We start from the raw sequence: 24,110 nt of genomic DNA, 5'->3' as shown, positions 1-24,110 counted from the left end.
AGTAGAGGGTGTACAGGAGGCAGCCCATCAATAATTCACATCATTGATGTTTCTATCTCTCTCTCTCCCTTCCTCTATGAAATCAATAAAAATATATCTTTAAAAAATATTTTCAATTTGAATAATTAAAACCTAAAATTTTAATGGATCACTCAATTTGATTCAAATATAGTTTTTTAATTTTTAAAAATTATTTCCAGGATACAATTCTGACTCATTTAACTGTCAGAATTGTCATCATACATAAAAAATATGTATGTGGAAAACATTAAAAAACCACATATTTGAACTTTCTTGAACAGTTTTATTTCTGGCACTATTCAGTTATCATTTTGTTCCTTTTAGTAATGAAAACAATTTTTTTTCAAGAAAGACACAAAATGAAACTTTAAAAATTTAATTAAAGCAGGATGAGCTAGAGATACTATAAAAATATTTAAAAACTTTCTTCAAAATTTAACTTTACAAAGCTTTCATTTAATATATAGGTTGAGATCAGATAAGATGAAAAATAGGAAAGGTATGAAATTTCACTTATAGTAAAAATTTCAATATAATGATTATTTGATTTAACTTCTTTTGTAAATTCTGTAGAGATTCTACTGGAAAAAAAAGGGAACACTTAAAAAAGAAAAGAAAGAATACTAATCTACTTTTAGAATATATTTCAAAAATTTTAAATTATGTATATTTAAAACATATACTCTGGTAACGGAAATAAATTTAAAAATAAAAATAAATTTATTTTAGAAAATAAAACAAAAATTTAAAATTATGGTACATATCTTTTTAAAAACATATAACGCAATGTTAGGATAAACATATAGATAGATACCATATGATTTGAATGAGAAAATGTTTATAGATATTTTTCCAAATAAATCAATGTTAAACTAAAAATATTTTTATTTATTAGATAATATGTTAATATTCATAATGTGTAAATATTTTCTTCTGAGTTTAAGTATTATGGTTGTCATTAAATAGGAAAAATATTATTTAATTACAACTTAAATTTAAATAATGTATATATATTATGATATTATTTAGAAAAAATACATGTACTATAAATCTACCACATTCATATTAAAGTCATGCCAATGTTTTAAAAATAACACAAAATTTTAAAATCAACTTGTAAGCAGATAACCTATATTTTTCTAGGTGAAGCCTATATTTAGTGTATACGTAAAACAAACAGAACAAAAAATCCCAGCCTCCTTGTATGATGTTTTGACTGCCCAAAGAAATTAAAAAAAAAAAAAAAAAGTCTAAAAACAAAAAAGAAATGAAAATGCAATGCAGTGTTTAATACTGGGCCTTCAAAGGCAGTGCTGGGAGGCCCTGATTCATATCCTTCAGTGACACTTATAGAAAACACAGTGTTCTTCTCTTCGTTCCAACATTTCCACATCTCATGGTTGCCTGGGAGATTCCTGCTTTCTAATTGCCTTACATCTTATCTTCGTACTCTGTTTCCGCAAATCCTGGTCTTAGTATTTTCATTCCAGGATTCCTTCCATATCTCCAGTTTCTGTGTTAACAAAAGCCTGAAAACCAGGGGGAAATGTGTTAGAAAGCACACTAAGAAGAGTTGAAAAGAAAGAAGGGGGGGCAGGGGAGGAAGAGTTGAGCAAGGAAAGTTTAACCTCTGTGCTCTGAATGCTGGGGTGCACATGCCTGCATGTGTGGTTCTGAGGAAGGCGGGCCTGGTGGCAGGAAGACAGTCAGGTCTCAGGTTGGGAACACCCAGCATGAGTAAGTCCTTCTCCCATCACATTCATGTTCATGATCCATGTCCTTATTATATGAATGTTTTTATGGCTTAGAAGATGAACCTGATGAGAATTCTGATTAGCACTAGGAATAGTGATAAGAAATTGTAAAGAGGATTCTCACTCGGCCTATCACTTCACTGCCCTTTCTTAAAGATTTCCTGGGAGAGGTCTTTCTTGATGTTTTTGCCTTTTGAGTGTAGCAGTAATTGTTCACTGCTTCATTTAACATTTAACAAACTTAATGTCATAATACCCTTTACATAAAATTGAATGAGACAGGGGTTTAAAAAACCTAAATTTAAAAAAATGCATGTGTGTGTGTGTGTGTGTGTGTGTGTGTGTGTGTGTGTTTATACTAAAATCACTCTTTAAATTATGATGAGGAGGAAAGGTGCCTAGAAATAGTAGGACTTTAATTACTCATCAATCATATAAAAGTGAACATTTTACACCTTGGGTTTAGTAGTGTAAAATGGGCAAGAAAGTGAAGGTGTTGGAACAATCAACTTGTGTCTTGGTATTGATAATCACATGAAAAAAACTAATTTTAAAAATGGAATGGACTTCTTCTGATTTACTTTAGATATCCTTCTATAAAAAGGAGGCAAATTTCTAATTTGCTTATCATCTTAGAAAGTATAGAATGGTAAATGCCATGCCCCATCTGATATGGTTGTCACGTTTCTTCCTTCTGCTTCTATTTTAAACATCTACAATTTTTAATGTTGAAAATATACATAAAACTTGTGATAAAAATAAATGCTACTATGATTTTTTTTTCCTGACAGAGTATCATTACACATGAACAAAAGGTCAGAAATAAGTATCTGGAAAAGACTGTGCTTCACCGAAAGAGGGGAATATCTTACAGAGATTCTAAAAGATTGACCCCTCATTACAAAAGAGAGACAATATACCGTATTTTTCGGACCATAAGACGCACTTTTTTCCCCCCCAGAAGTGGGGGGAAAAAGTCCCTGCGTCTTATGGTCCAAATATAGCCTACACATATACTTTAAAAAAAAAGTTTTTTTACTTGCCCGGCTCTGTGTGGTCTCTGTGTGCTTGCCCGGCTCTAAAATGGTTCTAAATGCTGCTGTTTACTTTACAGGGTTGATTACATGTGTTTATGACTGTGATGTTGGGTTTTAATGCACATAAAATATTTTAGGACACTATTTGTTTCAGAATCTTTTTTTCATTTCCCTTCTTTAAAAACTGGTGCGTCTTATGGTCCGGAGCGTCTTATGGTCCGAAAAATACGGTATAATAGAATTGCCTGGCATAGCTTTATAGGTAAGGGAGGGAAATAAATATGAATAGATAAAAACAATTTTACAAAAGGGGAAAAGTAGCAATGCAGTAAATTGTGGAAATAAACAGACTTACATGTAATTTATCTAGAAAAATCATAAATTTATTACACTTTTATAACATTTTATGGAATTGTTAGATATTATGTGAAACATGTAATGATTTGTCATGTGAAAATAAAGTATATGCAATATGATTAACATAGAAATGTAAAATTAAAGGACCCACTTTAAGAAATGAAGTTCTCTGAGAAGATACTATACTGTTTTCTCTTTTGTACCATTCCCCGCCTATATTCTCCATTGACTGCATAGAAATTTCTCAATGTCAGAAAGCCCTGAGCCTAAGAAAAAAGGAAGACACAGCTGATAAAGAGTCTTTTTGACATAGAGACTCAGGAGCCAGACTGCCTGGGTACAATTTCCAACTCTAGTATTTAACTGCTCTATGACCTGGGACAGCTAAATCAACCTCAGCTTTCTGCACCTCAGGTTTCTTAGATCTAAAAACCAGACAGTATATTATTAACGCACTTTAAATACTTAGGAAATTAGTATGGTGGTGATCATTCTTATACCTAATTTATAAAAGAAAATTACTCTAGATCCAGGAGAAGCAGAAGTAGAGATATATAGTTAAACTCTTGCATTAGATCTTTGTTTAAATTAATTTTTAAGGTAAAAATCACACCTAAAATCCATAGGAACAATTCCATATTCTCTCTCGTTTTCTATTTTACTTTTATTTAGAAAATTTTCTCTGATCCTTGTTAATGTTTACATGTTTTAGTTTTATTTTACTTTATGTTGTTGTTGTTGTTGTTGTGGCTGGGTCCCAGGTTAGTCACCCTTGAGTATCAGTTTCTCTATCCATACAATAGGGATGATACCTCTTCCCAAGGTGTGAAGCTGATACACAAATGCTAACAAGCTAAAAGGGGCATCACCAGCCTTGTAGGATACAATTCTTCCCTTTTTCAAATAAATCATGTGCTGAAACACTCCCTTTCTTTATAAAAGAAACTAGAAATATCCAAGATTTGTAATTATGAATAGGTAAAAACAATTTTACCTATTAAATTAGCCCAACAATTTTATATGTCAGGGTAAATAGTGTTTTCCTTCAAACCTAATTTATGTGTCACTTAGGTAGGCCACTGCACTTAGATATTTGGTCAAAAATTATGTAGTCTAGATATTACTGTAATGTATTAAGCTGATAATTTTAGTTTTTAAAAATACTTGTTTAAAAGAACTTGGTAGGATGCACACTTTATATTTCTATCCAGTTGTTCTTCTAAAGTATATGCAAGGGACAGTTATTTTGGGGTATCATTGGTAACTTAAGTCACTTTTTCATATCCATATTATTGGTTTTTTGTTTTAAAAATTGGAAGAATGGATCCATATAGGCTTTGCTACTCATTTAGTTTTCTTTATAACTGATGTAAATTTCAGTGCCTTATAGAGCATTGTGTTTTTCATTAAATAACACTAGCTCTCATTATTATGTATTATTGTTGCTATTGTGTTGCAATCAGATACCCTCAAACATTGAGATCCATATTTAAGAAAAAAGAGGTTTTGTTTTTTTAGTTTTGATTACCCTAGTTCATTTAATACACAAAGACATGATACATCTGTGGACAAATATTAATATGTTGTTATTATTTAGCTATTTAGGTCAGCTATGTAATCAAATACTTTTTGTAGTTTATTAAAGTTATTTCTAGTTTGAGTAATAGTAAAGCTTGGGTACTTTTATACATATTCGGCAACACGTTAAACTTTGAAACAACTTAATAATATACTCTTGTTATTTTCTAATATACTTTAAACAAAAATATATTTTAGTCAGAATACCTGAAGGAAATAGAAGGCACAATCAGGAATGATCTGGGAGAGAATATAAATAAGGGGTACTTTGCAGAGGAGCAGCTCGGTTGGAGTAACCAATGAGAGGTACTGAGTCTCCTCCTAGGCCAGTGGTTGGCTCTTTGGCCCCTTGAGTGTGGCTCTTTCACATAATACCACATGCAGGAGCATGTACAGTGAGTGTGATTGAAACTTCGTGGCCCATGCGCAGAAGTTGGTTTTTGGCTCTCAAAAGAAATTTCAAGTGTTGTACTGTTGATATTTGGCTCTATTGACTAATGAGTTTGCCCATCACTGTCTTAGACTCTAGCCAGAATCTAAGTGCTAAGGGATAAGGTGGTATTAGAGTGCTAAGGGATAAGGTGGTATTAGAGGCGAATTTGAGCTGAGCTGGAGCTATAGAATAGTGGTGACAAGAAAGGCTGTATTTTTATAGCAATTCAGACACTGTCAGAAAAACAAAACAAAACAAAACAAAACAAAAAACCTAAGTGCAAAATTACAGATCAAATGGAGCAAAAATGGCCCAACCTTTCTTAAAGAATTCCCCCCCCCCCCCAATTGTGTCTCTTCCTGCCTGCCCCAGGGCCTCTCACTGACTGACAATACCCACAGCAGCCAAGGAACAATGGCAGCCAGGTGGATCCAATCCTCAAAGGCTTACCCTTGGGCTCTAAGAAAGGAGTTTGGGAAAGGGGACAAATGGAAAATACTCAGCACAGCAAATGTTTTTTAAAGTATATTCATGACATCACATTCCACATTTCTGAAGCTTTTAGATTTTGTGTAATTTAGCATTAGTCCCATGATGATTTCAGTGGGATTAACATCTAAACCATGAACCCACAATTATCACAAATATGAATCCATTCATTAAAGCTCCTTAAACTGGGTACAGTCAAGAATTTTTTCATTGTGTTTTAAGGTTTCTTGGTGTCAAATCATCTATAACAAATTAGATAAATTAGACCGATTTAGTCAATTTGAACTCTGCCCTCACTGACCACAATGATAACTGAAGGGTAGAGGGTTACTCTTGTCTCAGATGAAATAAGTATGCGCAGTTTGACTCACTCAAGTGCATGATTTCACTCTATTATCAATAACAAAGTGTTCCTATTTGGAATTTCTGCCAACCAGCATACCTTTAAAGGGTGGAAAAAGGGGAGAACAAATGAAGTAGACACCATTTTTGGCAGATTGAAGGAAAAAGGCAAATTTGGCAAAGTGTGAGAGACTGCAGTGAGGAATAACACCCCCCATGCAGGGGTCTCAGCACATCTCTTTTGAGCATCCTCTGCCTTGGAGCAGGTTTCAGGCTCTTCCTAGACTCCTCCTTATCCTGTTACCTATTTCTTCTCCCTTATTTTCCAGCTCCACAATATGGAGTGTTGCATCATTAGGAAGGTTTCCAACAATGCTATTACCATGTTTAAAGGATTATTAGAATAGCAAATTATTGCTGTGGTGTTGCTTTTGGTGCCAAAACAAGAAAGTACTTAACTCCCTCAAAAATGCAAAATGAAGTATAACTTTGGAGACTTCTACCTAGAGCAGCAGGCCGTTAGATATAATGAAAAGCCTAGCTATAGCAAGGCTGACTGAAGTTCTGGTAAATGAAGTAACATGGTAAAAGAAAGGAAAGCCAAGGACAAACCAATCATAGAGGGCTGATACTCAGGACCATGCTTTTAAGCCTTTATCGCACACTCTCCTTTTGTTTATTTCTGTCACATTTGCTACGGTTGTTTTAAACAGGTGGTTCAAGGACAATGACCATTTAACGAGATTGCTGCCTTTTATCGATAATACTAAGTATATAACAGGAACTTAAAGAGGACCTTTTCTTTTCATTTCAGAAGGAAAAGTAAAACATGACGGGTAGATAACTCCCCAGGCTGGATGCAGTCATTCTCAGGAAAGATACCCCAGTCCGATTCTAGTGAATCTCTAAGTCACCATCAGGAGCCATTAACAGTGAACACGTGTGCTGTTATTAAGAGAGGAGTGACGCAGGAATGGGGTTGCCTATAATCCTCCCTCTTCCATTGTTCCAAGCGCCCTGTTATCTCCTAGAGGGCACCAGTGGATAGTCTTCTAGAAGCCAGAATAAATCCTCCCTGGGGAGCATTGTCTCTGCGAGATGCCAGCTTGAGCTGAAGTTGAGATGAGTTTCAAGTTCCGGAACACCCCCGCGCCCAACAGTAAAAAGATATGATATCCACACGCTCAGCTGCCTCTTGTTAAAAGCTTCCTGCGGGCTGGCGGAATGAAATCTTTATTTAAAATACACAAACTATTGTCAGGGGAGAGATGGGACAAAGAGCACGGTAAAGGGGCCAAATGCTTTGCTTAACCCACCAGAAGCAGCGGAGAGAGAGAGGGTCGCATTGTCTTTGCAGCAGCAACAACAGAAAAGGTGACCAGCACCGCCACCGCCAGCATCCATCCGCTCTCGCCAGGGTTTCAAGATGCATTATTTCTTTTATTATTAATTATATGTGTTTCCGAGGGAGGGCAGATATATTATCTCGGAGAGCCAGGGAGGAAATCATTTCTGCTGCCACTTGACATTAAGTACAGGAGTGTATGTAATGAGTGAGTGATGACAGGAAACACAGCAACAGCTCTGAGCCCAAGCATCTCTCAGACCAATCTGCTCCGGCCCCGGCTGGCTCTGGAGGCTTGCTAACAGAAAGTTCATGTAAAACCATTATTGAGCATTGACAGGAAGGAGCTGAGACGGGTGAGTGGTGAGTGGTGTGTGTTTGTGCAGAGAGAGGGAGAGGGAGGGGGGGGGAGAGAGGGAGGGAAGGAGGGCGAAAAACAGAGAGGGAGGGGGGAGAATGCGTTAGTCATCATCTAGCGCAGACACCACCATCTGGGGGCAGGTGCTTTGCATTATTAGAGAGATAGACACACTCGCACACAGGGGGTAAGTCTTTCTGGCTCCTCTCCTGGCCTTTCGTAGAACAGCTTTAAGTGATAATGACTTATGCTTGGGAGCCGTCTTGGAAGAGTGAGCTCTCAGTGGGTCTAAGGAGGCTGCCCAGGGAGCCAGCGGGCAGGGATGGATTCGGAAGAGGAAGGGTCACTCCTGCAGAGCAGAAGGACAGGGCAAGCATTGAGGCGGGTGCACACACAGAAAGGGGAACGGATCCTGCCCTGGGGGAAATGCCAGCTGTGTGGATTAAGCTTCATTTTCCTTTGGGAGAAAGTGGCATTTCTGCTATTAGATCGTGGACATGTCAGGGTAGTCCATGGGTCACAGATTTTTGTCTTCCTCGCGGTGCTCACAGCACCTTTGACCAGAGAGAGGGTCCCTGGAAGGCTCTCTGTTGCATTAACACAAACAGGAAATTAATCTGTCTTAATAAAAAAAAAAATAAGAGAGCACCAAGACAACACAGCATGTGCTGACACAGATGTATACTCTGATCAGTCCTAAGTGCCGGAAAAGTGATAAGAAAAGCCTTCTGCTGGATAACTCCATCCTGCCCACCCTCTTGGCTGGCTCCGGCCCCCTCCGCCAGCTTTGTCCTGGGAATCTGAGTTCCCCATCGATCCTTGTTTCTGAGCCGGGGATACCCCACCCCGGAGCCACTGGCCAGTCTGCGCTGAGGGGTACCAGGCAGGCGGGGACGGAATCCTCGCCCCCGTGCCAGCCCGAGTCCTCCTCCTCTCCTTAGCGCGGCCGGCTTCCAGCAACTCTTGCACGGGGTTTGCCCTTTCAGGCACCCCCTGGCAGAGCCCGGTCTCTCCCTGCGGCCCAGGCGGGCTGCCTGGCACCCGGAGTGACACACCACACCCGGCATCTAAGATGGAGAGCACCCCTGCCCACGAAGCCCGTCCCTTTCCCACTCCGCACTAAAAAGGGCTTTCCCTGGGCTGCACATTAAACCTGCCCTTTGCATTTTTTTTCAAACCCTCCGCCCCTCGTCCCCGCCGCCAGCTTCCCCTCCAGGAGCCCGTGCGACCGGGGAAAGCCCGCGGGCACCCGGGACGCGGGCGCGGTGCGCACCTGGGCCGGCCCTCCCTCCGCGGCGCTAGCACCGGGGGCAGCCCGCGTCCCCCCGCGTCCCCCCGGGGTCGGCTGTGCCCCGAACCCGGGACCCCGCCAAGGTCTCCGGGGCGCGGGGTCAGCCCCGTCCGCTAGCGGGGCCGCTCGGGATCGGGATCGGGATCGCCTGCGGCCAGTGTCCCCTCCTCCCGCCCCGGCCCCGCGCCCGCTCCGTCGCCACCGCAGCCGCCTCCCGGGCGGCGCTCCGAGCCTCCCGCGCCGCGTCCTCCCCGCGCGGCTCCCGCCCGCCCTCCCGGCCCGCGCCGCCGGCAGCCATCAAGTGGCTCGTTAAGGAAATGCAGGTGAGTGCGCGGGGTGTGTGCCTGTGTGTGCGGGAAGAGGGAGCGCCAGCGAGAGCCAGCCGGAGAGAGCCCGGGCGGCGGGCGCGGAGATGCTCGCTGCTGCCACTGCTCCCCGCCCCGCCGCGCCCGCGCCCAAACCTAAACCCGCACCCAAACCCGCACCAGCATCCGCACCCGGCGGCCCGAGCGCGTGGGGCAGCGCCGCGCCCTGACGGCCGGTCTCCTCCGCGCCCGGCTCCCCGCTCCCGCCTCCAGCCCCTCGCGGAGCCCGCCCCGCTCCTCCTCCCGCTCAGCCTCCTCCCCTCGCTGGCCGCCGGGCGCAGGTACTTTGCCTTCGGAATAATCGTGGGGACCCAGGACCGCGTCGGGGCACCCGGATTTCCCTGCCGTGGCCCCCTCCCCCCGGCAGAGAGGATCCCACTTCGGAGACACACGCCGCGCGCGGAGCGCCCTGCCCCAGCCCGGCCCGGGGCAGCCGGACAGACGGACGGACGCGTGCTTGCTCCCTTGCAGGGACATGTGCTGTGCTCCCTTGCAGTTCCCCAGGGCCTGTGTGGAATAGACTCAGTTCTGCATGTGACCGGCCGGTGGAAGGGAAGAGGACTGCTCGGGGTTTCCAGGGAGCACCGGAGCGACCGCTTCAGTAAGTAACTGGGCTTTTGTGTTTCTTCTTGACTCAGGAGCGAAGCCTCTGCTGGGGGCTTCCCCCACCCCCCACCCCAATGGCATGGCCAGTCTGTTCGTGGCACCCGGGAGGAAGAAGTTGACTTATATAACTTGAGTAGTTCCTAATGGAGAAGTGGTTTGCTTAGCATTTTATTTTTATTGTTTGAGGGAGAGCATTGAGACTTCAGGATGGGTACTTGTGGGGGGACGCGGTTTTTTAAATGCTCATTGTTCATTGTTCAAACCAGGGAGCCTGGTTTGGGAGATGTTGGGTCTGAGATGGAAGGATGGTCACTTAGAAAATTCTAACTCTCCCAGTTTCCTTCCCGGGCTACTGTCAACCGCGAGACCTTAACCCACAGCGACTCGCCCCCTTCTCTGACTTCACTTGGGTGCTTGCGTTCTCTTTAGTTCTGGAGAGAGCTTGCAAAGAGAATTGGGTCAAGGGAAAGTTAATAAAGATGCTTTGAAAGAGCGGGAGAGAAAACCCTGTTGCGGCTTCGCGATACTTGTAGGTAGGATAAGATATGGAGGAAGATCCTGGAATCAGTCTAGCTTGGAGAATTTGGATGCGATTCATTTAGAGAGAGGATATTTGGGAAAATAAGATGGTGTGGAGAGGGCAGGAGTTGGGGCAGTGACTTTGACACAGCAGGTTATAATCGGTGACAGGGGCTCAGCAGCCAGTGGCAGGTGGAAGGTGTCCCCCAGGGCTGAATATCTCTGCATCAGAAAACTTTTGCAGGCAGGATTCCTCTTGGGACTAACATCACTATGTCAGTGGCTGCAGCATTTCTGTAGAAACAAATAGGACACTCTTCTGCTCTCTGAGAAAGGAGAGAGATAGGGTAGCTTTTGCCAGCATTTTATAATATCTAAATAAAACCTTTGTGTTATGTCAGGGAAAATATAGTTGAGTCAGTTTGTTTTGCACCGAGGCGGGGAATCAATAACATTTCAGCATTTTTTCCCTTATCACTGCCAAATGCACTCTGAATCTAATTCTTCCTGCATTGTTTCATATACAGTTGATACAGTAGAAATTGCATTTCAGATAACACAGATACTGATTTTAAACAAATCCAAAGTTCTTGGACAGGAGAACACTCTTACTGAGGAGTGTAGGATAGGAATTAGAGAAAGTTTGTTTTATCTTCAACTTTCAATCTTCTGTTTCAATATTAAGCACACTTTTCTAATCAGATCCCTTTGAGGCTCAAAATGAACACTTCTATGTTTTCAACAAAACACCTTCCTATCAAATAATAACTAATGACTCATATTTAGTTAATGATAAAGTGAAAAAATACCTTAATGTTTACTCAAATAACTATATAAAAGCAGTTATATTCATTCAGCATTGATTTTAAAGAAAACTAAGAGTATACTGCTGTACAGTGGTTTTAAAAAAAGAAAGATCTTTTAGAGTTGTTATGGTTATTCAACGTTGAACCCTCTGACTATTTTGGGACCTGAGTTTTTCGGGTAATGAAATAACACAGGACAGTTGATGAATTTGTTGACATAAAGTAATCTTCAATGGGAATCATTTGGGAGAGATCTGTCATTGTTTCCTGTATGTTACTTTATTATCTACCCAAATGGGTTTTCTTAGTGAGATTACTGCTCTCAGCTGTCATTTCTGTTATGGCTTTAAAATTAATCTATAATTTAAAATGAAGCTTTTGGTTGATCAGATTTGGGTTGTAGCACATGACCTCTACCCATCTGTGACTTCGAATACCTGATAGGATATCTGATACTTAAAAAAAAATAATAATTGTTGAAAAATAGAAGGCAAGATTGTACTGAAGTAACCAAATCTAAGATTGCTTCTAACATGTTATTACATAAATCACTAAAGGACATGTTTCCCACAGTAAAGGGGGCATTACAGAATTGTTGACCCTGTTCAAATACCTGAAAGCTGAGATTGACAATTAATGTGAAAACTAGTCTGACACACAGCCTGCCTCTGTCATAATTGTGTCATAGTGCTGAGAAAAATGTCCTGAATCAAAACCATTGTTAGGGGAGCTGGCACATAGCATATATGGCCACTGTCTTGATTTAATCATAGAGAAAAAAAAGTCAAAGTTGGCTGGTGTGATTAAAATGGCATTTTGTTTTTTGGCTACCAGCTTTCTGTGCCATACAGAGGTGGTTGCAACTTTAAAGTTGAAAGAAGAAAGTTGCTGGTGTCAGCAGTAATGTGTCTTATTATGCAATTGTTCTCGTTATTCAGATCAGATAATGGCCAGATGAAATATATAAGCAGTCTTCAGGGAGTGAATGATTAATTCCTCTAACATGTGCTTACTAAAGGAGTTCTCCTTCCTAATAAAGAGCCCGTATAGTACCTGCATTTGCTTACAGTTGCACTTGGAGAAGGCAAACATATTTCTCTTTTCCTTTAATAAGTAACATAGAATTTACAGGTTTAGTCCTGTAACTATAGTACCTTGAAAATGATCTTGTAGACCACATGGTCATATGTATTTTAGGGAACTTCTTGAATATTAATATTATCATCTACTTGAAACATTTAATTTGGAAAGTAAACCATTGTTAATTAGATGTGTGTTATGGGAAGGCTGACTTATTGGTTAGGGTTATTTTGTTTTTCCCTCTGTGGGATGACATTCTATCTCTTCTGTGTATTTCTAGGAAGGTTCAGGTTCAGCTGCAACCTATAAGTGCTAAAAGGACTTGCTTTTTGTTGTTGTTGTTGTTTTTTTGGTAATGTCAAGTGTAAGAGTAAAGCTAAAATATTGCTGATTATATAAAAACATTAGCTGAAAACTGTTAACATTTTAAAAAATAGTAACTATTACACATGACAATTGTATTTACTACTAGTGAAATTTGCTTTACGCTTAAAGAAGGATCATTAATATAACTTTCAATATCTCTACATTCCCAGATTGGATTATGAGAGAAGGTGGGGAATGGACGAATTTTATACCATAATTTAAGAATACAGGACCTGGAATGAACATTACACAGTTTTAATTTACCCATCTACTGTCATCTTTGTTACAAATTTTTGAAAAATGTACTTTTAACAATTGCTTAATTGAATATACCTATCACTAGGCTTTACCAATGTCTCTCCTGTTTTATATAACAAATAACTATATTCCAAGATTCCTCTGTTGTTTGGAAAAAAATATCTTAATTTCAGTAATGTTTTATGAATTTACACCTACAAAGAATTTAATAAACTTTAGCAGTGCAAATGATATGTTAATATATACTTAATGATCCTAATTAAAAAGTTATATTGAAGATTGGATGGATAAAATTTTGTATCCTGTCATGTGACATTTGAATTTGTTTGTCTTCATATATATTTACACACAAAATCTTCATTACCTCTGTCAGTTCATTGGGTTTTATTCAGACTGTTCTAAAGCAATTTGGCCTTCAAAAAGAATAAGTGAATTTCCATTTGTACAGTGAAACAACTTATAAGTTAACTGTACTTGCAATAATGGTTATGCTTTTTCAAACTCCTCCTAAAAATGTGTTGAATTAAGAGTAAGAAAAGGACATTGCCCACTAGGTGACCACGCCTGTGATTGTATAATCAATAGTTTTACCTTTTCCTCTCATGGTTATAATTGGCTATGTGACCTGAGGTGGGTAATCTGGGCCCTCAGTACCCGCTTTGCTCCTCTGTCAAGTAGAGAAATTGGCCCATAGATCTAGGCCATTTCTAATCCAAAATCTCATAAAACAAGCTAGTGTAATTAATAGTAGCATTTAGCACACTTTCAGATTACACCCTGGCTGTTTGCAAATCCATTCAGTAGTTGGGGGCGGCCATCTTGTTTGAAGGCGGGTTTGCAAGCACATTGTCCTGAACCAAGAGAGCCAGGCCTGCCCACTCTTGCTACATGGATCGGATCAGCTCGGATTCTTCCTTGGAGTGACTTTGGAGGAAGAGGATGGAGATGACAGAAGGAAGGGGGTGGTTAAAGTTTCTATTGACCACCCTAAGCTACTGAAAAAATATTATATGTATGAGTATTTCGGGATTTGTTATTCTATTTCATTGCTGAAGGGTATAAGAAGATTTAAAGAAAGGAATTGCTTGGTGTCCTTTGACTTTCTTTTTGCTCCTCTTAATTTTTTCATGTATGCTAGTTTAAAATATCATGTTAATATATATACGCTCAACTTAAGCAAATGCGTATTTAGTTTTTTGAGGTGCATGTTCTAGACTGCAACAGCTAAAAGGAACCATAGGACAGTTTACTTCAGTCCTGTATTTTTAAGAGGCAACTGAAGACTTCCAAGATTAAAAACTATAACATTTAGATGAATTCCTCAAGTTTACAGGGAGGTTTTACATCATGGAACAGTAGTATCTAAGATCCTGTACAGCCAAAAAATGCATAGATAATAATTTATATGCCAATTAGTAAACTTTCAATGAAATGATTTCATCGATCATATAAGATTCAACACATGACCTCTAAAAATATTTTATAATGACAAAACTTCTAATCATGGAAAATGAACACAGATAATTAGTACATACAATGTTAATTTTAAGTGTTTGCTTTTCTTATAGAAAATCAGTACATTATTCCTAGACAGAATTTGTATGATTTAATTTATAAAACTAGAAACTTTTTCCCTTCTAAGGAAACAGTGTGCCTAACTTTTTCCTTTTCTGGTACAAATTCTTGGGTGGTAGAAGTGAGCCTATCTCTCTATAAAATGTTTTATACTTTATTTATTTTAAATATATTTTTATTAATTTCAGGGAGGATGGAAGAGGGAGAGAGAGATAGAAACATCAGTGATAAGAGAAAATCATTGCTTGGCTCCTTCTTCCAAGCTCCCCACTGGGGATTGAGCCCACAACCTGGGCATGTGTCCTTGATCGGAATCAAACCTGGGATCCTGAGTCTGCAGGTCGACGCTCTATCCACTGAGCCAAACTGACTAGGGCAAAATGTTTTATATTTTAAATCATTAGAGTTGGGGAGATTGTGCTATATTTAAATTTTATTTATTTCTGAGTGCACTATAAACTGATTAATTATAGACCATTTATTTGCTTTTTATTTTGTGTGTTTGCATATGTGCACATATGTATGAGTCTGTTTAAATACATTTCTTCAGAATGGAACTTAGTGAAAATAGTGTGCTTAAAAGATTAGAAGTGTAAGTACAATAAGTGAATAATAGTAAAAGTGAAATAATATAAATTATTTTGTGATATATCAAGTTGTTCTCTGATTTGTTCTTAAATCCAAATCAACAGATCAACAACATACCATATTACCAAGGCCTTGGCTCTTGTAGTAACTCCATACATTTTCTAAATACCACATTATAATAATTTAATATTCTCGAGGTTGAGAGGTATAAAATTGCAGAGAACATAACTTCTGTTGTTTCACATCTGTTCTCACGGACCTTAGTTGCCTATGTTAGTATTTGTATTTGCATTAGATGCTATTGTAAAAAGGGAAAGGAACAAACTCATTTGGTTTTTACATGGTTGTTACTTAAAAGCAGTCATTTCGAATCTAAAATGAATTGAAATTATATAATTTTAACTGGAATGCCTTGTAAGATTCACTGCACACATGAATGACACTATCTGATTTACTTTGGAAGAGAACAATAGAAATGTTACACTTAAACACAAAATTAATCAAGTTTTATAAAAAATCCTTTTCAAGCATGCAAATATTTAACCAATCAGATACACAAGTCTATTAATGCATTCATTGTATTGGAACCACAGTGAATTGTACTTAAAAAAAACTATCCAAATTTAAATTTCTCAAACACAGTGTGTGTGTGTGTGTGTGGGTGTGTGTTTGTGTGTGTGTGTGTGTGTGTGTGTATATATATATAATAAAGTCATCCCTTCTATAGCTATGTGAACAGAGAAAAAATCCAGGCAAATATTGTGTATGCATATTCCACTTTATAATTTACCCACTAACTGGGATTTGTATCACAGGATATGCTCCTATTCCTTTGGTTAGATGATCCTAGGGAGCTTACAACATAGGGTGAGAATATAGCTTCCTCCCAATTCCAGGGAAGTTTAACTTAGAATGCAAACCAGAAAATATAAGCAAGAGTAAAAGACTGATTCCTGTTTTGAAGTGACCTGGTCTAGAACACTTGTCCACAAACGCTTATTTAGGTGGGAGAAAAACCGTTCATATAAGCTTGTGTCCCTGAGATTTTTGTCACAATACTGTGACCTACAGTCTTTATGTTCAAGATCAGAAATTCCGTTTGGAAGTGGAATAAAGGATGGAGAGAGAAGAGAGTGGAGGAAGGAAAGACTTGTTAGTCTCACCCTAGAGGCAGTAGTTTTCCACTTTATATTCTTCCCACAAGTGGCTTTCAAAGTCAGAGATATGACTTTCCATGTTGGGGTAAGTGTCATAAGATTAACAGGGGAATGTGTTCATACCTTCACTTTGTCATAGTCTCAGTTTTTGCCATTTCTATAAGGTATCCATCTGGAACCATTGAGAAGGTTATTTTATCAGTTCATGATGTGTATTCATTTGTTTTTGACTTTGCCACAAAAATCAAGGGCAGGACAATAATTTAGGCATCATAGGACTATTATGCCCTGCTTCTAGAAGTTTCACCCTCTTCTATTTCCCAGTTTGTATATATTGTCAAATCAGAATAACTACCGTATTTTTCGGACCATAAGACGCACTTTTTTTCCCCCAGAAGTGGGGGGTAAAAGTCCCTGCGTCTTATGGTCCAAATATAGCCTACACATATACTTTAAAAAAAATGTTTTTTTACTTGCCCAGCTCTGTGTGGTCTCTGTGTGCTTGCCCGGCTCTAAAATGGTTCTAAATGCTGCTGTTTACTTTACAGGGTTGATTACATGTGTTTATGACTGTGATGTTGGGTTTTAATGCACATAAAATATTTTAGGACACTATTTGTTTCAGAATCTTTTTTTTTCTTCATTTCCCTTCTCTAAAAACTGGTGCGTCTTATGGTCCGGAGCGTCTTATGGTCCGAAAAATACAATAGTTAGGATTATATAGCATGTGCCACACGGGTGGTGTGACTCATATACTATTTGGTAACCAAATATTTATGGGATCTTGTATATCAAGCCATCTTTTAGGCAATATAAAACTGCCTAAATTGTGACCATCTTCTGTTCTTATAAAATGTTTGTTCATTATCAAAAAAATGTTTATTCTATAGAGAAAATAGAATCTCTCCATTTAAGTCACTGAAAAAATTTCAGATACATGCCCCCCCCCCTTACTATTTCCTCATTTCATTCTCTGCCATCTTGATTCAGAGACACCTCTTTTGGAAGGTGAGTGGAAGGCTTATTGGTGACTTAGCAGTTGCAGGCTACGCTGAATTCCACTGGAATTAGTTGACATCCTTTATCGTCTTCAAATCTGGATTAACCCCATGCTAAGCCTTTATGTTCACCACTGCCCAGAGTTCTAGAGAAGCAGTAAGATGCGATAACCATATTACTATACCATCTCTATATAAAGATATAGAAACCACAAATAAATCTGCGGACCACGGTAGCATGATACAATTTATGTAGCAACCCTTTATATTTCCAAATTTGATAGGATACAATACAGGTTACAGTCAAGGCTCCCGTTATTTTCTTCAGCTGTAACCGTCATAGGAAAATAACATTGGTTTTATCTGGAAAGAGAATAGACAGAGAAAAGTAAATTCTCAAAAGAGGCCATGTACTATGTACTTTGAATCAAATAACCTAAATAGATGAAAAAGTGTCATTTAAATTTTTAGAATTTACTTGGATTGCTAGAAATTTTTGACGCTAAAAAATTACCCTAAATTCACTTTTGATATACCTAGAAAAGATAATAAAAACATTTTTAATATAATTTTAAATTTTTATTCCTCCTAAAAACCCTTACCAATGATAGACTTGTATGCATGCATATCAGCATAACCAATGGGGGGTGAGGGATGTGCTGGGGGATGGGAGTAGCCAGGGAGAGGTCAATGAGGGTGGGGTGGGGGTTTAAGAAAAAAATGTTCTGATGGTACCACTCAATAGGCACATTTGATAAACAGAACCCAGGTAAGATATTGTTTTAACCTCAAAGAAACTTCTTAAACCTTGATGATGGTCTGTGTGCATCATAAAGGTAGAAAAGGTATTTTCCCCATCATTTAGAATTTACCATTGCATCACATAATATACTCAATTCATTCTTAACTAATATCTGTCTCTGGTATTTGTTTCAGTGGATCATTTCTAGTAATTTAATGTGTAAGGATGTCTGGTGGCTTCTTCTCCAAATGGATGCGTGTTCATTCCGTGTCATATGTGCTATCCGTTTGTTTTCTCCTATGAAACATGTGGTCTGCTCTGTAAGGCGGCTGTGCTCATCATTCGTGTGTGTGAAGACTACAGGGCTTCTCTGGGGTGGCCTGTGTGCTTTCGAGGGCTGCATCCAGCACTTAGTTCACCATGGTTCTGCCCTCAGGAAGGAACGCCTTCCTTTTGTGTTTCAGGCTGTGGATGCCTTCCTATTTTCCCTGCAGCCCTTTCACTGTGGGGCCTGGCCAGGATCTAACCACATAAAGGCCACATTTGCTAAGAAAACATGGCATCTTACTGGGTTTTCGAGAGCCTTAAGAAATATTCTAATTATAATACCTCTCTCTGCCTTCGGAATCTGCATATCCGTATCTATCTTTATATCTTTGCCTACTTATATGCTGTTTTCATAGAAAGGAATTACTGCAGGCAGTATCTGAACCTGGAGGTGAGCCAGTTTGGGTGTCTGGGTCAGAGGAGATTATGTGGCTCCTTCCAGGCCAGCCTTCTTTCCTATAAGCCTATCTTTCCCCCTTTTTACTCCTCCTGCTGAATTTCCCTCTGCTCCTCATTTCCTTTAACCATATGGGAAACCTGGTGTTCCAGGCACACAGGGCTGACTCTGTTGGCCAGGTAAGAATATAAAAGGGAACGTAGTAAAGATTTAAAGATGGCCTTTACCACTGTTTATAGTTTGCAGTTCCCTTACAGCGCAGTCACCCCTCTCATCAATATAATAATCCACGTTTCATAAATAGCCCAACACTTCTTAATGGTGGCATAAAAAGAAAGAAGCTTTTTTGCTTTCTTTCCTAATCAGAGATGGCCTCAGGGTTTTATTTTCTTCTTGAGTTCTTGGGAACAATTTTGTCTTATAGCTCCTTCTTTTGAGCTCTGAAGAAATCTTTAGATAGGAGGTAATAATATAATAGCTAACATTTACTGACTCTAATTTATGCCAGTTACTATTCTACGTGCTGTCTATGCATTAACTCATTTATTCCCATATCAGCCCTATAGAAGTTGGCACACTTACTATCTTTTTATGAATATTATTTTTCAATTGCAGTTTATATTCAATATTACTTTGTATTAGCTTCTGATGTACAGCATAGGGGTCTTTAATTTACAGACGATGAAGCCGAAGCGCATAGAGCAGCGTTTTTCAACCGCTGTTCCGCGGCACACTAGATGTTGCCTGGTGTGCCGTAGGTGCAGACAAGACAAGAATTTTATAATTTTTCACTATTTTGTTTACATAATATTTCATAATAAAGTCATTATAAAATACTTTCTTTGTGTTTATTTGATTCCTATTCAAGAGAATTACTTTATATATAGTCAATATAGGCACAGAGTTAAATTTTTTAACATTTTCTAATGGTGGTGTGCCTCGTGATTTTTTTCATGAAACAAGTGTGCCTTTGCCCAAAAAAGGTTGAAAAACACTGGCATAGAGGATAAGTAAACTTACCCGAGGTAGCATAGCACGTAAAGCACCTATACCCTCTGCCTGCAGATTCCACATTCTAATGGCTTTGCTATATTGATAGTGGTACTTAGGTTTATAGTATGATTCCCCAGATGTACAGCAAGAGCATATACCATTAAGAGGAATTCCACAATTGCACAGGTTCTAGATATCAAAAGTGGAAAAAGTGCCAGGACCGGTTTGGCTCAATGGATAGAGCGTCGGCTTGGGGACTGAAAGGTCCCAGGTTCGATTCCGGTCAAGGGCATGTACCTTGTTTGTGGGCATATCCCCGGTGGGGGGTGTGCAAGAGGCAGCTGATCGATGACTCTCTCTCATCGATGTTTCTAACTCTCTATCTCTTTCCCTTCCTCTCTGTACAAAATCAATAAAATTAAAAAAAAAAAAGGAAAAAGTGAGGGACCCAGGCTCTCCCTTTATGACACAACTTCCTTAAAATGAAATGATCACAAGGTATTATAGAAAAATGATAACACAAATAGATCATTGTGAGCATGTTGCTTGTGGGGACAAACACATCAAGGCAAACTATCCCAGATACCTGTTTCCAGAGTTGAGTGGGCAGGCATGGCATGGCATTTTTGAGTGCATTCCTTTTCTTCCTGGAGAAATTTGGATGCAGTGGAAAGAGAATCTGATATGCTTTCTGCTTTTCTCCATGGTGCCCCTCTAAGCTCAGGTCCATGCCCAGCAGTAGATTGATGAAGGGGCATTCCCACTATTCAGGCCTCTATAACTTGTGGCCACACATTTTATCCCCAATTGTCTCTAAATATACTTTGCTGCATTGGAGAAGGATGACCAAGGACCATGGTTTTTGGGAATCAACCAAGATGTTAGAGCTTGCTTTAGTAGGGGACATAATGGAATAGAAATAGAAAGTCAAGGAAGATGAGCTCAGGATATACTATGGAGTGAAGTTTCTGGTCCTACTGCCATTGAATACAATTCACAGAGCCATAATCCACATTTCCCAAGATAATGAAATGAGACAATGGACATAATTAACTCATGTGTAGTTTAATATAAGGGATCCTGGTCATAAGCAGTAAAGAAATAAAGTAAAGGGAAACCAAAAACTGGTCCTGTAGGAATCTATTTAATAACTATTATTTGTGTGAACTCTTACTTTCTATGCTTCATTACCATGCAGTCTGGGTATTATTTACATCACTGCATCACATTGTATTTAATTTGCTGAAATTAAATTTGATTGCAATAGTTTATTGGCTTTTTGTCCCCATTGAGTTGATCACTGTGCTCAAATGTTAGTGTGACTACTTACTTGAAACTTAAAGATAAATTGAAGGAAAATGAGTTAAAACACAAGTTGTGATTTTAATTTTCAATTTTAAGGATAGAAAAATTAAATTGTTACCTCCACAGATTAACAAAATTAAAGAAAAGTTGAATTAAAGAATCTTCAGTTAAATATTCATTGGGTTTCTAATGTATAAGAAATGCTTGATGCATAGCGATAGAAATATTTTGCCCTGGTATTGAAAGGACATGAGAAATATCTTGGATATTCTGTAAAATTATCAGAATTGCTGTTTGATCTTTTAAAATTGAACAAAAAAATTAGCAGCTTTTTTTTTTATCAGTTTATTAAACTGACACATCTTAATGCTTAGGTATACATTTGTCAAGTTATAGTTTTAATTAATACTAATAGATGGCAAAGCATGTACAAAAAGTTACTTTTTCCCCTGTATTGGAAGGAACACATGATTTCCAAAATAGAAAGTTAAAGTTATATTTTGACATATTCAAGGGGTTTAAAGCTCTTTCAGGTGTGAGAGACACTTAAACACTTAGTGGACAGGTTAATCTGATTATTTTTCTCCTCCTAAGATATTTCTCTGTAAGATGTTCTAATTACTTGCTAAGAAAGTTGAATGAGTTTTTAGTTGTAAATGAGAACCGAGGAGTAGAAAATGTGCCAGACTGGAGAGTTCCACTGGGCAAACTTGTCCTCTAGAGACATTCATGGAGCCCTTAAACTGTGAAACTGCTCCTTACAAACCACTGTTTTGGCCTTTTGTCATTTAAAACATTGTCAGAGGAAGAATGATCAGAGATGAAAAACAAAGAAGCCCAGGAGAGCTAAACACATTAGCAGTAATATCTTTTAATTTCTTTTCAATGTACAAAGAAAGAAGACATAATCTTGAGGTCCAAAGCGTTCCTAATTATTCTTGAAATGTATTATATTCATTACATATAGTATAATTTTGGTAGACAGTATGAATAGTACAAGATCTCTTGGAATGGGTCTCTGTAGGCAAATAGATATAATGGGTATTGGTTTAGCTAAAATAAGCAAATTTGCAACTTCAAGAGAAGGACTTTTTTTTAGAAGTCTATGTTGCCTCATTTGTGGGAGTATCCACATTTAGCTCAGAGGTGTCCTACCATAAAAACAATACCTTCAAGTTATAAGGCTCTGTCAGATTTTTTTTTTAATCAAATCTTTTCCTATAGCCATAACTTTGCTTCAGAGTCTTATCGAGTTGCCATAGTCAATTTGAGCTGCTGTAACAAAAGAACCACAGACTGTGTAGCTTATACACAACAGAAATTTGTTTCTCACTGTCTGAAGGCTGGGAAGTCCAAGATCAAAGTGCTGGCAGACTTGATGTCTGGTAATAGCCAATTTCCCATCTCATAAATATACTTCTTTTTGCTATGGGAGGTCTCTGCCATCTCCTTATAAGAGCTCTCTGTTTGCTCAGGGAAGGGCTCCATCCTCATGACCCCGTCACCTGAAATTCCTACCTGCAAACCCATCTCAGTGGGGAAATAGGTTTCAACATGAATCTGGGGAGGACACAAATATTCAGCCCATAGTACAAATCTTCCCTGGATGACTATTTCCTGCTTTCCTACCTCTACTTTATCTCCTCTTTTTTTTTTTTTTTTTTTTCTTTGCCACCAATGGAATTATTTTTTCTTCAAGATGAAAACCTGATCATGCTTAACACATAAAAAGCTTTATTATTGCAAGGAGTATAATGTTAAAAAATACCTTGGTGTGACATAAAGGGACTTTCATTACCCAGGTTGTAAACTACCTTTTCATCTAACCTTCTCCCCCATCCCACATGTATTCCATAATAAAGCCATATAAACGCCTTGCAGTTATAAAGCGAGTCATTTAGGTAGCTCCTGATGAAAATGATGATAAAAATGTATAATTGCATTTCCTTGTTCAGCAGGCTGTCTTAAATTTTGCAATATTAGCTGTGTCTTTCAGATACTAATTTCGAATCTGATTACAGAATATGGTGAGCGTCCTTCCCAGCCAGTGACACAGGGAATGCCTCCTTTTGAGGGACCTCTTTTTTCTTTCTGTGGCTTTGCTCACGCTGAACCTCCTACCACATTACTCCTGCACAACAGATTGATCAGCTTCCGTCGCTTCCCAGCAGCATCCAGTATCTGCCACACAAAGTAATGATCTCTAGCAAAATTTTATGCGGTGTCTCCCCTGCCAACTCCAAAGTGGTCAGCCTCCTTTGGCTCACCATCCTGGAACTGTGTGGGTTTCTTGCAGCAGCCCAGCTCCCATAGGCCCAGCTTTGCTGCTCACAGCTGGCCGAGGTCCAGGTCTTTGTTGCTGGAGATGCTACTGTAACATCTGTTGAGTATGGCATGTATGTAGTTGCTCTCATCAATCTTAAGAATTGGGGTGTGCTTTCCAGGCACGCGGCACACGTTGTATAACATAAAGCCTGTCTTGAAGAGAATGTTGTGGGTGAAAAACAGAAACAATCCACGGTGTGTTTTGCAAGGTAGCTTTGATTTTAAGAACTGGAAAAAAATATTTGTTGAATATTTAGATAGCATATGACCATTTTTTTTCCCTGTGGAATTGCCAAGTAGAGATTATTGTTAAAGAAAATTTGTTTTTATAGTCATTTAGAAAAATCATTGATTCCATGAAGCTACTCAATTTTGACTGCCTTAGAGAAAGTACTCCTGATTTCAAAGTGGTCTATCATAAGAAAAAGCAAGACATATAGTCACAGCTTCCATCCCAGTATTAATGACCTTTCATAATATGGCATGAGGCCCCTCCCTTTTTTATTTTAGAAACAGGAAGGGAGAGGTAGAGAGCGATAGAAATATCAAAGAGAGAGCTGCCTCCTGCATGCCCTCTATTGGAGGACAAGCCTGCAACCCAGGTTGTGCCCTGACTTGGAATCAAACCAGGGACATTCTCATGCATGTGAGGGTGCTTAACCTACTGAGCTACGCCTACCAGGCACATGCAGCCTTTC

This window comes from Pipistrellus kuhlii, unplaced genomic scaffold (assembly GCF_014108245.1).
Source record: "Pipistrellus kuhlii isolate mPipKuh1 unplaced genomic scaffold, mPipKuh1.p scaffold_m20_p_12, whole genome shotgun sequence".
Lineage (NCBI taxonomy): Eukaryota > Metazoa > Chordata > Mammalia > Chiroptera > Vespertilionidae > Pipistrellus > Pipistrellus kuhlii.
Note: the sequence above shows the minus strand (reverse complement) of the source record.